The following is an 18,414-nucleotide window of genomic DNA, read 5'->3' as shown; positions in this document are numbered from 1 at the left end:
GTGGGGTGGAGGGGGGGTTGGTTTTTGAGGCGGGTGGAGGGAAGGGGGGGGGGTTTGAGGGGCGAGTGGGGGTTAGTAGTAGCGACCAAGGGGTGGAGTGGCCGCTGTAGGCCCTGTGTCACTGCCTTTGGGTGGGTGCCGCCTTTGCTAGTTCTACCATTGGCGAGCGTGCCACCTTGGCAGTTTTGAAGCTGGCTGGCAGCCTACACCATTGCAGGCGGGGCTCCAAGGCTCTTAATGCCTTATTAGAGTATGGGGGGAGTGATTCAGAAGGGGGGGTGGAGGAGAGGGGGGGTCGGGGGGGAGAGGGGAGGAGGGGGGGGTGAGAGGGGAGGAGGAGGGGGGGGGGAGGTGTAGGATGGGGCAGGGATTAGAGAGCTGGAGTGGGAGGAGGCGGGGGGGGGGGGGGGTGGAGGGATGGGTGGAGAGGGGGGGTTTGGAGCTGGAAAAAAGGGGGGGTGAGAAGGCGGTGGAGAAGGGGGGGGTAAGGGGGTGGTGGTGAAAGGGGAGTGGGGGGGGGGAAGGGAGGGTGGTAGAGGAAGGGGGAAGGGGGCAGGAGGGGGAGTGGAGGGGAAGAAGGGATATGGAGTATAAGGAGATGGGTGTGTAGAGAGAGGTAGAGAGATAGTGGAGTGGAGGGTGATGAGGGTGTAGAGAGAGATAGAGAGATGGTGAAGTGGAGGTGGAGAGGGAAATGATGATTACCTTGAGTGGGGGAGATGGGGGATGGACGAAAAAAGTGGAGGTGGTGGGGAGGAAGATGATGGGAGGTGGAGATGGATATGCAGAGGGGGGATGACGAAAAAAGTGGTGGTGGAGGGGGGGTTGATGGAAAAAGTGGTGGTGGTGGTGGACGAAAGTTGGAGGGCATAAAATACAGGTAGACGGAATATATGGAGGCTTCACAAAATTTAGAGATGGAAGTGGCTTGGAAAGGTGTGGGGAAAGAAGTGAAGGGGGTTTGTGTTGTTTTTATAGGATGTGGGAGATTAAGGGTTAATTTTCGCTGTTAAGTGTATTAATATGATTATGTAAGTCAACATTATCCTTTTGCACCATTTGGAAGCATCTTTTGACTCCTTTACCTTGAGGGATGTATCTTGAATGGTTTCTAGAAGGGGGTTCTTTTCCACACATGCAAATACGTGCTTTGCTTTTGCTTCAGGCACTAATCTCCCCAATAGCGGTGCCAAAATGTTGTCATTGTTTCTCCCAAGTGCAGTTTCCGAGGGTGTTGACACCTACAGCCGTGCCATCGCTCGTTGTAGCATAGGTGTTCACGAGTGTAGCATAGGTCCTCGAGTTGTATTCCGGTTAGAGATGTAGGCTAAAGCATGGAAAGCAGATCTCATGCGCGGTGGGTGAGAAAGAGGGCTTGATCATAATGATTGATGGAGGTCCTCGCCTCAAGGGAGTTCAAGGGTTTAGAAGGAGATTTTAGGGTTTGAAAAGGGGACAGGGTTGAGAGAGCTATCTATGAGTTGCGGGGTCCAGAGGGGGATACAGGAGGAGGGAGGAGGAGGAGGAGGAGGAGGGAGGAGGAGGGTGGAGGAGGAGGGTGGAGGAAGAGCGAGGAGGGAGGAGGGAGGAGGAGGGAGGAGGAGATGGAGGAGGAGGGAGGAGGAGGAGGGAGTACAAGGGTAGGGAGTGCAAGTGTAAGGGAGAGCATGGATGCAATGGAGATTAATCACGTGAACACATTAGTGATCTTAAACACTGAACCCCAAAGAGTGGGAGCTTCATTCCATTGAGAGATATTTATACATGTTGGTCTCTACACAATCCGTAGGTACCTCTGTGGTGGGACCTCTTTTATAGGAGACCTTTTGGATAAGAGTTCCTCCACTTTTGGGGGGGACCTTCTGGGCCTCTACACAAAGTGGGGGGACCTTTTGGGTCTCTACACAAAGTAGGGGGGCCTCTAAAACTGTATGCTTGTAGTATTTCTCTCTCTAGATTTAGTATTTCTTTCCCTAGATCCTGATTTTGCAAGTATGATTGGATCTTTTCTAGAGAGGCTTTCGGCTATCCTCATCCTTTAAGATTCATCATACCATCTTTTAGGCCAAGATATTACAAGTGAATCTTTGCTGCTACTCTACACACACAATGCTCTCATGGTTGATGTCCTAGACTACACTTCTGGCCCTTATTGCCACAGGGTTAACATGAAGAATCAGAATCAAATACACAGGAGAAGATCACACCGATAATTGAGTCACCTACTGAAAGGATGATGAAGAAGAGCAAGAATTTCCAGAGAACCCTCCAGAAGAGCAACAACTCAAACGGTCTACCAGAGAAAGCAGACCACCAGCCAGATTGACATATGCTTAGAAAGGCAAAGCAATTCAGATTGAAACTACCAATTATTCTCTTATGACTACTATCATGGCTACATAAGAGCCAATGTACTTTGAAGATGTAGTTGACAAGCCGGAATGGCAAACTGCTATGAATGAAGAAATGGAAGCTTTGTACAAAAACAACACTTAGGAATTATGTGACCTTACACTAGGAAAGAAGGCCATAGCAAACAAATGGGTTTACAAAGTAAAGTACAATCTAGATGAAAGCATTGAAAGATACAAATCTAGACTAGTTGAGAAAGGATTTGCATAGCAATATGGTCAAGACTATGATGAGACTTATGCTCCAGAAGCAAAGATGGATTCCATAAGATTTTTGATATCACTAGCGACACTCAAGAGATGGAATGTGTACTAGCTAGATGTCAAAACTGTTTCTCAATGGTTAGCTAGACGAAAAAGTCTACATGTAGCAACCAATAGGTTATATTGAACCAAGGAAAGAGCATCAGGTTTTCCATCTCAAGAAAAGTCTCTATGGCTTAAAGCAAGCACCCAAACATTGGTATAGCAAAATCGACAAGTATTTTACTAATCTGGGATACATCCAATGTAGATCATACTCTCTACTACAAAGTCCAAGAGGAAGACATTACTATTGCACTTTTGTATGTAGATGATCTAATTGTGACAGGAAGCAATGAACGCTTCATCAGCAAGTTGAAACAAGATATGTGTTGAGTCCTCTCAGTTGTATCTATTCCTATCCAAGATTAGGTACCAATACAGCATACACACTTGTCAGATTCTAATCCTCCCATGAGTCTTGTTGAAAAACTGACTGACATCAGTCTAAAATCACTATTCATAGTGGAAAAATCGAATGGGTTCATTTTAAGGACTATTGCTTTTTGTCATCATCCAATTTCATCCCCATGTTAATGCCTTAAGTGATCACTAGCCATAGGATCTTTTCCAGGAACCATTTTGCGCTTCAATTTCTTTTTTCCACTATGAATAGTGATTTTAGAAATTCCCTAGTCCTATTTCACTTTGGTTGCCTTGAACCATTGTCTACCAAAAGCATCATGGGATATAGTATATCACTCTCTTCCATTTCTAGAACCATGAAATCAATGTAACAAATTTCTCCGTGGGTACAAATTACTTGGTTTTGTATGATTCCCAATGGCTGGATCCTTCTTTGGTTTGCCATTCGCACTTGAAAGGGTGTGGGATCTAATCCAAACAATACCATTTTCTTGTACATGAATTGTAAGATGTTTCCCTCAAATCTTCCCATTAAATAACACACCAATCAGATCCTTATAGATCTAATGTGGGCACTCTGTAATCAACATATTTTGACTCAACATGATATGCAATTGGTTCTTCTAAACAGTGGGTCATGACCTCCATGGGGGCATTGATGGTTGCTGGATCATTCTCTATTAATAGCTCCTTTACCAACGTCCTTCGGACTTCTGCTACCATGCGGCGCAGTAGAGCTAAGTTAATTGATTTAAACTTCCACTTGTTTTAGGGCTTTGAACCAATCTTGGTTTTCCTATAAGACTCTGGTTCTTAGTTCTTCTTGGTCCTTCCAAATGATGTGCTTATCTTTCTTAATTGATTTTGCCAGCTTCTTCAAAATTTGAACTAGTCCTTTGGAGCAAGTAATCGGGAGAACCTCAACCTTCTCTGGGATTTCTAGCACTTCATCTATATACATTCTAAAAATTTACACTACTGATGCGCATTAATTAAATAAACTGCAAGTTTCTTACCAAGTATGTTTGAAATTTCTTCAATGATCACAACATCACTTGTGGGGGTTGCTGCATTATATTTGGTTGTTATTCTCTTTGAGCATTATTCCCAAACTAGACAATTGAGATACCCTACTGATTTTTGCCTCTGTTTGCATTGTTGGCACAATTCAAGCTAGAACAATGGCCCTTTTCAAGATAGTAATTGCAATCTTTATCAACACTAAAATTTTATCCCCATGCATTCGACCTTTGATTCTAATTTTCCCTCTACTACTTTTAGTTGTTTCTTTACTAATTCCAATTGTTTCTCTATTGGATTTGTGCCATTTGTTGGGCTATAAAGGATCTAGTGCAACCTAGTTTGCACTACTTGCCAAGGCGCAGAGCTAGATTCATACAAGCGTTTGAATTAAGACAACAAACTTTTTTTTTTGAGAGAAAAATTGTTTATATTATATATTGATCAAAAGATATACAATCATGTCCAAAATTACAATTGTCGGCTCTTTCCCATGGCTTCCATAGGAAGAGCAGGGTATTCTCAGTATGCAAGGTTCTAAGGCTTTTTATCACCTACAGATATATCAGGGTTGTCATTTGTAGTATACATGTAGCTTAGGACCTTGAGTCATGTTTCAGTGAGAGATGTAGGGTTAAGTGTGGTAAGCAAACATAGTGCATGCATGTGTAAAAGGAACGTGTATCATCATGGTTGAGGTAATAAAGACTTTTGTCTTCATTGGGGGTTCTAGGGTTTAGGAGGAGTTTAAGGGTTAGAAGGAGGTTCCAAGGTTTAGAGGGAGGTTCCAAGGTTTAGAAGGAGGTTCCGGAGTTTAGAAGAGGTTCCAGGGTTTAGAAGAAGTTCCAGGGTTAGAAGGAGTTCCAAGGTTTAGAAGGAGGTCCAAGGTTTAGAAGGAGGTTCCAAGGTTTAGAAGGAGGTTCCACAGTTTAGAAGAGGTTTAGAGTAGAGTACATGGTGGAGAACTCGTCTCCCTTGTAGATCATGGAGATTAAGGGTTAAGAAACTAAGGGTTTAGGGGGAGCATAGGAGTGGAAGAGGAAGAAAGTGTAAGAGCATGGGGGAAAGAAGAGAGAGGAGGGAGGAGGAGGAGGAAGAGGGAGGAGGAGAAGGGAGGAGGAGGAGGGAGGAGGAGAGGGAGAGGATGGGTTGCATGTAGAACTCGCATGTAGGAGTTGCATGTAGAACTTGCATGTAGGAGTTGCATGTAGAACTCGTATGTAGAACTTGCATGTAGAACTTGCATATGTAGAACATGCAAGTTGGATTTCTAAGAGGGATTATTTCTAGCCTTATGCAATTACAAGCGGAGCTTTGCCGCTACTCTACACACACATTCTAATCTACCTAAGTCCATGTTGGCACAGAGACAACATACTCCTGGATCCATTTTATTACCCATCCTCGGGTTATGGCTTATTGCGAGCACGTACTTGGATTGCCATGCCTTTAGTCCAGTGGCTATTGAGCTTGTGGCATGTGAGTTATATTGTAATGCTTTTGGACCATACAATTTATGGTCTATAGTAAGGAAGCTTATCTCCTCTTAAGGAGGGGTAGATGGCTGTGAATTTTAGAGGGGATCTTGTTGCTGAGGTTGCGGACTCAGCCATCGAATCTTCTTGGGAAGAGGTTTGGTGGGGGCTTGTTGTTGATGATGGCATTTGTTGCTATCTTGCATACATGTTGGATACGATTGCACCCGTATCATTGAGCTTGTAGATAAGTTTGTATGCAAGTCAGATATTTTTGCATATAGGAGATGGCTATGATGTTTGGTGGGGGTCTCGTTGCTGAGGCTGCAGACTCTTTTGCCGATTCATCTTGAGTTTTGGCATAGCTTCTTGTCCTGCTTGTGAATTCATTGCATGCTTTGAGAGTATGGAATGAAAGTGTGTGATACTATTATTGATGCAATCTATTATGTGCCTATGCAAAATCGTGTGAGTGCACCTAATGTGTCTAACTATATGCTTATTTGTGGGACTTAGTAGGGAAACTAAGACTCAATCATCCCTAATACAAAATATGCATATGCTAGTGAGTGCTCATGATACAATCTAATCCTAACTAAGGAAGACTTGGTTTCCCAAATCTTCGTTTTTATAGGGGGTGGCTTGCGTGTTGAAGTAGTAGCGCTTCAGTCAGCTCCCGTTTATTGTTGTGTTGAATTGGACTCCTTCCAATGTTTCTAGTAGCACGGTTTCGATGGGATTCATCTTTCATACTCAGTAGGGACCTTGACCTAGATACTTCAGTTCCCCTTGTGTACTTTGGCATTGTATAATAGGACTAAGTCACCTTCCTTGATGTCTTTAGCTTTAAGATTTCTGTCAAACCATGCCTTTCTTCTGCGTTTTTCTGTTGTCATGGCATGGTAGTGACTAGTCTTGTTTTTGTATGCTTCTCCAACTGATAGAGTCTTTCTTTTAAGGATTCATGGTCTCCCATGCGTTCCTGTACTGCTATGCATAGGCTTGGTATTACAAATTCTAGTGGGACCACAGCTTCAAGGCCGTATACCAATTGAAAAGGTGTGTTCCTTGTACTGACCTTGAGTGTGGTTCTTTATGCCCATAAGGCTACATTTAGTTTCTCTGCCTAATCAAAACACTGTGGTTCTACTACTTTGGTGAGGATAATGCATAATATTTTGTTGGTGGATTTGGCCCGTCCATTCCCTTGGGGGTAGTAGGGTGTGCTTTTTCTATGGATGACCATAAAGCCAGACGAGTTCTTGGATTACCTCATTGACAAAACGTGTGCCTCTATCTGACACAATTTCAATGGGGCATCTGAATCACGCGATCACATTTTTGTATATAATTAAGAAGTAAAAATAAAGGAAGAAATATAATAGGGGAAGAAGGGAGGGGGGGGGATGATAAAAGAAAAGAGGGCATTAGGGAGCTAATAAAGAAATGTAAGTAAAGGGGTTAGCGATGGGAAATTGAGGAGGAGAAAAAGAAAGAATTAAGGAATCAAGAAATTGTGCTTCTAGTATCCACCTTTCTGACTGCTTTAGCTTCAGCCCATTTTGTAAAGTACTCAATGGCAACAATAATGTAGCATACCTGTGTTCCCTTTGCTACTGGATGGATGGGACCCACATAGTCAATCCCCAATTTTTCAAATGGTTTTTATGCAACAACTATTGTTAGGGGATTGAAGTCTTTGTGTTGTAATTTAGTAGTTTGTTGGCATACATCACATCCTTTTACATATTCATAGGCATCTGCCCATAGTGTTGGCCACCAGTAGCATGCGAGAAGAAATTTTCTTGCTGTGGCTTCCCCTTGGAAGTGTCCTCCTGCAATGCCTTCATGGACTTCACTTAGGATTGGCATGATCTCATGAGACATTACACATCTTCTTAATATCTGGTCCTTGCCCATCTTGTATAGTTGTCGTGCAATGAGTAGATAGGGTGTAGCCCTTAGAATTAGTTTTCTGCCATCTACTGCTTTCATTTCAAGGGGTGGTCTTCCTACCATTAAGTACCCAATGATATCTCCACACCACTCTGGAATAGCATCTATTTGAAATAGTGTGGCATCTGGTAAGTCGTCTTCTACTCTAGTGGCTTCTTCTTCCAACTTGAAACGAGACATATGATCAGCAATGTAGTGTTGGGCACCTTTGCGGACCACTATTTTGAAGTTTAATTCTTGAAGCAAGAGGAGCCATCTAGTTATTCTTCCTATTGTACACAGACGGTTCACAAGATAAAGCAATGCTTGATGGTCAGTGTAGAAGACAAAATCATTTGCCAATAGACAGTGTTGAAATTTCTTTACACTATACACCATTGCTAGGGCTTCTCTTTCTATGGTGGTATAGTTGATCTCTGCATCATTGAGTTGTCGACTAGCGAAGTAGAATGGGTAGTCTTTCTTAAGTTCACCAAGTTGACAAAGCACACTCCCAATTGCATACTTGGATCCATCAGTATGAACATGAAAATCAATATCCCAATTGGGAGATATAAGGATGGGTGCTATGATTAGGCGCCACTTTAAAAGCTCAAAGGTTTGGTCGCACTCTTCCGTCCATAAGAATTCCACTAATAATTTGTAAGGTGGTCTAGCTATCATGGCATACTGCAATATAAATCTTCTATAATAGTTGGCATGTCCCATAAAGACCTGTACACCTTTGGAATTTGTAGGAGGAGGCAATTCCATGATGATTTTGATTTTGTCCATGTCAGTTGCAATCCCATGTTGAGAGACGATGTGTCCCAAAACAACTCCGTGGGTGACCATGAACTGGCATTTTGTTGGATTTAGGGAGATTTTGTACTCCCTGCATTTGATTAGTACTGCTTTAAGACATTTGAAGTGGTCTTTTTTGTTTGAATGGATGCACAGATCATCCAAGAACACCTGTAAAAACTTAATCAAAAATGACTTGAAAGCTATAAACATGACTCACTGGAATGTGGCCGGGGCATTACAAAGGCCGAATGGCATGACTCTATATGCAAAAATACCCCATTCTGTAGAAAATGCTATTTTTGATTGGTCTTTAGGAGCAATTTGCACTTGGTTATAGCCACTGAAGCCATCCAAGAAGCTATATTTTTGAACCTACCACCTTTTCCAACACTGTTTCTATTAAGGGTAGGGGATAGTGATCCCTAATTGTGGCAGCATTCACATTTTTTAAGTTTATGCATATTCTGAGCTTCTTGTTGCGTTTAGGCACAATGACGATGTGTGAAACCCAATCAGTGTGCTCTATCTCGTAGATGAATCTGGCATCTAGGAGTTTTTCCAGCTCGTCATAAACCATGGTGCCATACTTAGGATTTGTGCGATAAGGTCCACATACCTTAGGGTGAGCACCTTCCCTTATAGGTATCATGTGTACTACCACTTCTGGTGAAATTCCTTCCATCTCTTTGTATGACCATGCTAGGCAGTCACGGTATTCCATTAGGAGTGTTTTGAGTTTGGTTTCATCTTCTTGTCGAAGCTGTTTCCCAATGAAAACCAGTTTTTCTTCCTCCCCTTCAAGAGCGAGGATTATTGTGTGTGTTTTTACCGGTCCCTCATAGATTGGAGTATCTCCAATCCTATCGGTTTCTTGAACTTCAAATTCCCTTAGTGGTCTTGGCATTGCTATTGGCACACTACCACTTGTGTAATTCTTAAAGTATTCTGGCACTTCTCAAAGATCGACCTCTGATGGTGTTGAACTAGCCTGACATGTGCTATGTGTACCAGGTGGCATAGTTGCATTTATCAATTTGCTAGGCTCTTTTTGACTTTCTTTTTCTGAAGTCTCTTGATGGAAGAGCTTCATCCGCACATGTGGCTTATATTTCCAAAACTTCTTACGTTGGGAACTGTGGGGTAACTTTTCCACTGGTGGTAAGGTGTTTCCAAGTAAGGGTTTATTTGTTGCGCATACTCCTTCCAATCCCTCAGGGGACCATTCAAGAGGCAGTGGTTCTGATTTTGAGGGAGCTGGCTTTGCAAGGTACGATTTGACGATCCTTGTTTGGACTCGTTCGAATTCATTAAAGTGCTCGGCCTTTGATTTTCTATGATTTCCTCCTTCAGCTTTCTTGCGAGATCTTCTGCCATTATTCAACTTTGGAGGTTCAACTTTTGGGAGCTCGACTGCCATTAGGGCATGCAGAATAAGTCATTATCAAAGATTTGATCTTCAATTTTAGCATTCTCAGCCTCAATTTCAAGGTCCCAAGGAAAATTTCAGTCATCATTGGTATGGGTACCTTTTTCAGGTTCATTATCCCACTCGAGGTCAGCTATAAAGAATGGCATCTCTAGATCGATTTGTTGATGTGTGAGTGGAGGATCTACCTGTAGCACCTTAGCATCTATCTGTGAGAAGATGGGGTCTAAAGAATGGCAGTTGTTGATTGTTGCCAATGTTTGTATCCAGTTATTGACATTGCTTTATGAATCACCCGCTATGGCATGCTGTTGCAAGGGAGCTAATTTGCTTGAGATTGTCGTTGAAGATGTGTCATCCAATGCTCTAGGCACAATTGGTTTTATAGCTCCTATTCTCACATTCATCCTGACTGTGGTGTTGCGATTCTAGATTGTTAGTCTATCAGTTCCCCAGTCATGGAGGACTGATGCTTCCTGTAACCAAGGACATCCTAGTAAGATTTGATAGGATTTTTTGGGGAGATCCAAGATTGTGAATCAAAGGGAAAAGCGGACTCCTGCTACCTTTGTTGACACACCATTCACTATTCCCAAGGGTTTAGCCCGTGAATCATCGGCAAGGTGTATGTTGAAATTAGCCTTTTGCATTGGTGGGAGACCCCATTCTTTGTAGAGCTCCTTTGATAGGACATTTACACGTGCTCCACCATCCACTATGGCTTGGACTTCATTATATGTCTTGTGGATCAAAGGCATAGTAATGTTGCATATGTCATCTCTCTAACCCATCTGCATAGGAATATCTTCGATGTCGTTCATAGGTGGAGGAGGATTTGCAAGTTCAATCCATCCTTTGAAACTGTCCTAGAGATTGGGACAATTCTGTAGGAGGATTCTAATGGGAATCGACACAGGGCAACTCAGGATGCTAGAGAGTGCAGCTCCTTCAAGTTGACATGGCGGTACATTATGTTGTGGAGTCCGTTGTTAGAACAGAGGCTCAAGTACGGTATCAATACTTTGTGGGGCCAAGTCATGGGTTGGGTCTTGAGCTTGTTTCTCAACCTTAAATTGAGCTTGTTCCTTTTGTATCCATTGTTGAATTGCCTAAAAACGAGCCTTCTCCACCTCTACATTTGGGTATGGAGCTTCTTTTATTTGAGGCTTGGGAGTTGATGTGGATGAGCTCGGTTGCTCATTGCTTGGCGGAGGTGGAGGCACTTGTGCTTTCTTTTTAAGAAGTCGCTTTGGTTGGATTGGAATGTTAGGGTCCTTGGTGGCCTCTTTCTGTTGGCATGTAATTACATTTATAGGTTGTGATATTATACTTACGGGAACCAGACTTTGATGGTCCACCCCAATGATGCCGATTGGGACATCAGGCTTAACCTCTCTTTGTTGTGGGACTTTATTTTTCATGGGACAATCCATACATGCATGTCCTATGCCACAATCTCTACAGAGTGGTTGGAAAGTAGCTGGGCTACCACGATGAGGACACTCTGCGATCTGGTGATTTTTGCCACAACCGTAGCACTTGATTGGTGCTCGATATGTGTTGGGATGTACTTGATTTGCATAAACTGGTATTAGACCCTCTACACCTTCTACATAGTATACTGGATACTCTGTTTCATACTCAAATGATGAGTCTACTTCCTCATCTCGTAGTTGATGTATTGAAATTGCCCGAGGAGCTAGATTTGGTGCTTGGATATGGTCGTGGATTCGGATTCCTGAGTAGTTCTAGGACTTGTGTCCGAATGGGAATAGGATTTAGCCTCAGAGCTAGGGGTGCTTGTGCAAGTGCCAGTTGCCTATACACTGGCATGGGTGCTGCTTGGTATTGTTGAGGTCGAGTTGGGTTGTTGCGCATGTTGAAGATGCAATTGTTTTCATCATGGCTACCGATGATGCAGATATGGCACCACAACCTTGGCAGTGGATTTGCTTGTGCAGTGATCCTGGCTCTTAGGACCAGGAATTCATTTGCTGTATGATTGGCCATGCAATGTGGACACCAGACAATTTCTCGTCGTGGATATGTCTGAGTTGGCGGCTAAGACAAGTGAAGTTTTTGTTCCATGGCTTGCATCATGTCTTCTTTCAGCTTCATGGTCATGGCCTCTAGGCGATCTTCATTTGATGTTTCAGCAGTGGACTTGGATTTGCCTTTTTTTGAGTGCTTATCTCATGTACTAGCTCTGCCATCATCACTGCTAGTGTCTGAGTTGGTCATGCCATCCTCGATGTCAATGGCTGCCGCATGAGTAGTACTAAACGATTCATAGCTGCTTATCTTTTTCATATCCTTTTGGATTTTCTTTCTTAGTCTTGCAATGAACTAGGCCGTGAGGTACTTTGCATCGGGGCATGGGTCATATTTGGCGATTAATCTTTTCATCTTACCCAGGTGCAAGCATACATCTTCTCGAAGGCCTTGTTTGATCTTGCTTAGTTGGAGAGCGGGATGATCTTGTAGCCTCTCTATTTGAAAGCGTCGTTTAAATTCTGTTTGAAGTAGGTCCCATGTGGCATGCTCTTTCACTAGAACGTCTAGGTACCATTCAGAAGCTTCATCAGTTAAGGCCATGGGAAACCAAGAAACCAAGCCACCTTGGTTTCATGGGATTGATCTCCACCTACTCGGCATGCGGCATGAAAATGTTGGAGGAATCAGGCTAAATCTCCCCTACCATTATATTTGGGAAGTTTCAGTTTTCCCAAGGGGCACCTGCCTTGAGTGTTATTATTTCTTCGATTAAAGAAATTGTTAGCCTCTGCATCGAGGTCGATATCCCCATCATTGTCGTGACAGCGGCCAGCCATGTTGTGGCATCGAGGACTTAAAGGGATTGATTGAATTTCAAGGTAGGGTTCAAGGTAGAGGATTGTCAGGATTGGTGGTTGCAGTGGAGTTGTATGCAGATTTGGCGAGCGTTGGAGTCGAAGGCATTGGCCGAAACGTAGTTGCATGCAAATTGGGCGAGATTTACAAAGGGTGTCTCTACCGCAAGTGTAGGTGTGGATGTAGTTTTGTTGGGAGGTTTAGAGTGGTGTTAGTTTGTGTAGGGACCGTCGTGTTAATAATGTGCCTACGTGTGTAGGGAACCGTGTAGGTGCAAATGGATTGTTAATTGGAGGTCACGGCGTGAAGATACAAGCAAATTTATGCGAAACAAGGCCCACACGGGGGCACGAATGAGTGAGTGCTAGGGATGCTGAAATGCTGTGCAATGCCATAGCGTGGTGTTTCCATGTGTAAAACCTTGGTTCAAACGGGGTCCAATTTGGGTCCCAAATGGATGAGTTACGAGGAGTTAAAGTAGGGGTAAAATTGGCTTTTTGGGGGGGGTGTCTTAAGGGTGGTGTGAATGGACTTTAAGTCCAACTGAGGGGTTTGGACCAAGTTAATTCTAGTTAGATTAACTAGCCTATATCCTCCTCAGTTACTATAACTGGGAGGTTAACTTAGCTAGTTTTACTAAACTGAAGGTAGTTAAACTAACCTAGCTGTTAGTAACTAATCTAGGTTAAACCTAACTAGGTTAGACTAACCTAACCTAGGTTAAACTAACCTAGGTTAGAATGAGGGTTAAGTTAGGAATTTTTTTAATATAATAAAATTTTAAAAAATCCGTTAAGGGGGGGGATTTCGCGCGGGGGTGGCAAGGGGGGGTTTGCACAGAGGGGAGTGGGGAGGGTGTAGGGGAGGGTGGAGGGGAGGAGAGGGTTGAGGGAGCGGTGAGGCAGGCGGGCGGGTGGTAGAGGGCGTGGGCACGGGTGGGCGGGAGCAGGGAGGAGTGGGTGAGGGTGGGCGAGAGCGGGGAGGAGTTGGTGGGGGTGGGCGAGCGTGAGTGAGGCAAGGCGTGCTACCACTGGCGGGGCGAGCACTGTGCCACCTTGGGCGGCTCTGCGAATGCCGCTGCGGGCACTTGTGGGCTGTCTTGCCCTTAAGGCAAGGGCTTAAAGCACTTTAGTTTAGTAGGGCTTGAAGCCCTTAGATTAGGGAGTGCGAGCAGACAGTAGAGAGAGAGAGAGAGGGAGAGAGATAGATAGAGAGAGAGAGGGGGGGGAAAAGAGAGAGAGAGAGAGAGAGAGAGAGAGGGGGGGGGGGGGGGAGGGGGGTGGTGAAGGGGGTGAGGGAGTGGTAGAGGGGGTGGTGGAGAGGGAGTTGTGCGAAAGGGGGTGGTGGTGGAGGTGGAGGGGGGTGGAGGGGAAGATGGAGGAGGGGGGGGAAAGGGGGTGGTGGTGGAGGGCAAGATGGAGTAGGGGGGGTTGGTGGTGGAGATGGAGGGGGGTGGAGGGGAAGATGGAGGAGAGGGGTTGAAGAAAGAGTGGTGGTGGAGGGAGATGGGGGTGGGGGAAGGGGTGGTGGAGACGGAGGGGGGGTGGGGGAGGGGGGATGTGGGTGGTGGAGATGGAGGGGAGGGTGGAGGGGGAGATGGAGGAGGGGTAGGGGGAAAAAACAAAAAACTTAACGGACAGAAAACTTTGACGGAAAACGGAAAACTTTGACGGAAATCCAAAGGGAGGAGGAGATGGTCACCTGAATGCTCTCCAAGTTTTTTTCAATGTAATGGGGTTGTTGAGGACTAATGGATGGTGGGTGGATGGCTAGGTTATCGCTACTACAAGATGGGCTTGAAGTAACTTACCATGTGAGGATGGGAGTAGGGTGGTGGTCGATGGAGAGGGAGGAGTGTCTTGCATAGGGCTCAAAATGTGGGGAAGAGGATGGAGGCAAGATGTGATTGAAAAAGTATGAGAGGGATGGGTGCTCTTTTACATGGAAGGAGGGGGACCTGTGGATTTAGTCAAACACATGTGCACCTTTGAATTTGTCCAAGTTTGACTAGGGAGGTGGTTTTAATTTTTCTTTTGGGTTATGGCATTTAGAACCTTTAATCATTGATTGCCCATAACTTTTGGTGGTTGTGTCAGAATGTGATTCTGTAAAAAGGAGAAATGTTCAAAATTTCAAGCTCTACACTCTGACAACCATCACATGGTCTGATTTATTCCTTAAGGTGTTGTTTTTCCAAAAAACATGCATTTTCCTAAACCGATAACGAAGAGTTTCAGCTAGGAATTTTTTATTTATTTATACTTGAGTTGGAAAAATTTTAGCTCTCCTAGCTCTTGAGTGATATGTTCATGAAAGTTTGAAGTAGTTTGTTTTTTACACATATGTACGTATGTTTACTCGTAGTTACTTGAGATGCTAGTCTCCCCGATAGTGGCATCAAATGTTGGCTCTTTCCCATGGCTTTCGTAGGAAGAGCAAGGTATTCACAGTATGCAGGGTTCCAAGGGATTTTGTCACCTATAAATATATCGGGGTTGTCGTTTGTAGTATACGTGTAGCTTAGGACCTCGAGTCGTGTTTCGATGAGAGACGTAGGCTTAAGTGTGGTAAGCAAACATAGTGCATGCATGTGTAAAAGGAACGTGTATCATCATGGTTGAGGTAATGAAGACTTTCGTCTTCACTGGGGGTTGCAGGGTTTAGGAGGAGTTTAAGGGTTAGAAGTAGGTTCCAAGGTTTAGAGGGAGGTTCCAAGGTTTAGAAGGAGGTTCTAGAGTTTAGAAGAGGTTCCAAGGTTTAGAAGAGGTTCCAGGGTTAGAAGGAGTTCCAAGGTTTAGAAGGAGGTCCAAGGTTTAGAAGGAGGTTCCAGAGTTTAAAAGAGGTTCCAAGGTTTAGAGTAGAGTACATGGTGGAGAACTCATCTCCCTTGTAGATCATGGAGATTAAGGATTAAGGAACTAAGGGTATAGGGGGAGCATAAGAGTGGGAGAGGAAGAAAGTGTAAGAGCATGGGGGAAAGAAGAGAGAGGAGGGAGGAGGAGGAGGAGGAGGAGAAGGGAGGAGGAGGAGAGAGGAGGAGAAGGGAGGAGGGAGGAGGAAGAGGGAGGAGGAGAAGGGAGGAGGAGGAGGGAGGAGGAGAGGGAGAGGATGGCTTGCAAGGTTGGAGGAGAGGGGAGGAGGAGTTGAAAGGTTAGGATATGCTTTTGGACGTGGAGTGCAAGGAACCATGGACACTTGAGACAATTGCTTGGAATACCAAAGTAGAACTCAACACAATGCCCCAAAGAGTGTGGGCTTCATTCCATTATGGGGTATTTATACAAGTTGGAGAGCTTGTCTCTCTGCATGTAGGAATTGTAAGACATTCTCTCTCTACATGTAGAACTTGCATATAGAAGTTGCATGTAGAACTCGCATGTAGGAGTTGCATGTAGGAGTTGCATGTAGGAGTTGCATGTAGAACTCGCATGTAGGAGTTGCATGTAGAACTCGCATGTAGAACTTGCATGTAGAACTTGCATGTAGAACTTGTATGTAGGAGTTGCATGTAAAACTCATATGTAGAACTTGCAAGTTGGATTTCTAAGAGGGATTATTTCTAGCCTTATGCAAGTACAAGCGGAGCTTTGGCACTACTCTACACACACATTCTGTTCTACCTAAGTCCATGTTGGCACAGAGACAACAACAATCTTAAAAGCAATAAGACTTTCCCAAAGTCTAGCAACAAGGTAAGTAGTAGCAAGAAAAGAGATCATTCTAAGTCTGACTCAGAATTGTAGTAGATGGTTCCTTTGAATTGACATTCTTCATTGAAAGATTTGAGGTGCTCCTACTCATGATCACATATCTCCGAGAAGAACCGGTCGAGACCATTGTCATCATGGATGTTTTTATCGAAGCTATACTTATATATTAATATAAAATCATGGTGAAAGTTTAGCGAGCTAGTATTTTTAGTTTCATGATAAAACATACTACAATTTTACATATTTTCTTTTAAAATTTGAAGGAAAAGTTGTAAATCCTAGCGAAACTGTAAAATTTTTCTCATAAAATTTTCAAATCTTGGCAAATGTTTCAAACCTTTATTTTTATTAGGGCATACAATCTTTCAGCTCCAATATAAAATTTTTGCTTCATAACGAAACTAAGAGGAAAAAATCATCCATGATTATCAGAGATTCGAAAGGCCTGCTACCCAATCAGCAAAAAGATGGTCTACATTAGTAACATTTAGGTTGAACTAATAATCATTGGAGACCCCTTCCTTCATCTACACCTCAAACAACCTCTTCATGAGATAAACTTTATTAGAGGCAATTTCCTTCTCATAAGTGGCACACAATTTCTTCCACAAATCTTCTGTAGCCTGCTCATTTACATTTGTGAAATAAACTAACTCTACAAGATGAAGTCTAATAGTAGACTTTGCTAATGCATCCAACTCATTCCAATCATCATAAGACATATCTGCAGGCTTAGCTTCAATCCTTGCCAAGGGTTTAATCTGCTTCTTTTGAATAAGCACATCCCTTATTTATTCTTTCCACAAAGAAAAGTTTGTCCCATCAAACTTTTTAATGCTAAAAAACTCCTTTTGAGACATGGAAGAGGATGCCATGATGCAAATGAAACAAAATCCCAAATGCTAGTACCTGCAAAAGAGAAATCACACCAAATACCAGGTGCACCCAATATGTCTGCTTTAATAAAGGATAGTGTCACCAAAACTCAAGGCTCAAAGCATCAAAATGCATTTGACTCATGCGCATATACTATGCATCCATATGGCCCAAAAGAAAAATGTCAACCCACAATGACAAAACAATGGCAAATATAATACCAACAATAAGAGCCAAATGCCTCAAGCACAAACACCGTCCATGGGCATAAGCATCAATAATGTCTCATCCAAAAGATCATAACACAACTTGTGCATCCACTGCAATATGTCAAAGCTAACCCTCAGCATAGAATAAAATGTGTGCTAAATGTTCATCAATAAAGCATCCCACAAGGCAATCTGGGCCTATTAGTGCATCTAACAAGGATCACGATGCATCTAAATGGCCTGTAAAGCATCCACTACAACCCAATGCAAACCACAAATGAGCGCACACGGCTCAAAACTGCAACCAGAGTGATCTGCATAAGGTATATCCGAGAAATCATGGCCTTATGGCAATGACCGCTAGTGAAAGTAGAACCTCGGATGTCTCAAAACATGGGCGTCAGTGCATAATCGAACTCAGCAAGATAATCTACAAATATCTCTCTTCTGCTACAACTCCAAATTTTGATCCAAGGATGGAGTGAGCCAGCCCTTGCATTTACTTGCAAAAATGAACCTTAGGAATCTTAGCCTTAGCCAAAATGCCACATGGCAATCAATGAGAAGGACTTGGAAACTTTGAGAAATTTCCTTCAAAGAGATGATGAAAAAACACAGAGAATCACAACTCCCTCGATTCTTCATGGAATGTCAAGCAGCTTTGTAGACATATGTTTCAGGTAGTACTAGATCCAGCGGGATAGACAGCTCTGCAAATGGAGGCCCGGATATTGAGATCCCACTCATACAAGAAGTGTCAAAACTACAAATGTGGCCTGGATATGGAGATCCAACACACGAAATCCTCGCAAGAAATGAATTTCGTCACTTTTTGTAGGAGCTATAACTTTTCACTGAAAACTTGGATGACAAAGATGCTGAAAGCGAAAATGTAGCTCTCAATTTTATCTACAACTTCCTTGAAGACTTCAAGTCAAAGTTCTATCTATAACTTTGGATATTTGCACCACTACATATGTGTGGTGTGTCTGAAAAGATTTGCTTATATCATGCGCCTTCAACTTT

The sequence above is a fragment of the Dipteris shenzhenensis genome, chromosome 9 (genome assembly GCF_047967505.1).
Source record: "Dipteris shenzhenensis isolate YYH24624 ecotype China chromosome 9, Dip_SZ_1.0, whole genome shotgun sequence".
Taxonomy (NCBI): domain Eukaryota; kingdom Viridiplantae; phylum Streptophyta; class Polypodiopsida; order Gleicheniales; family Dipteridaceae; genus Dipteris; species Dipteris shenzhenensis.
Note: the sequence above shows the minus strand (reverse complement) of the source record.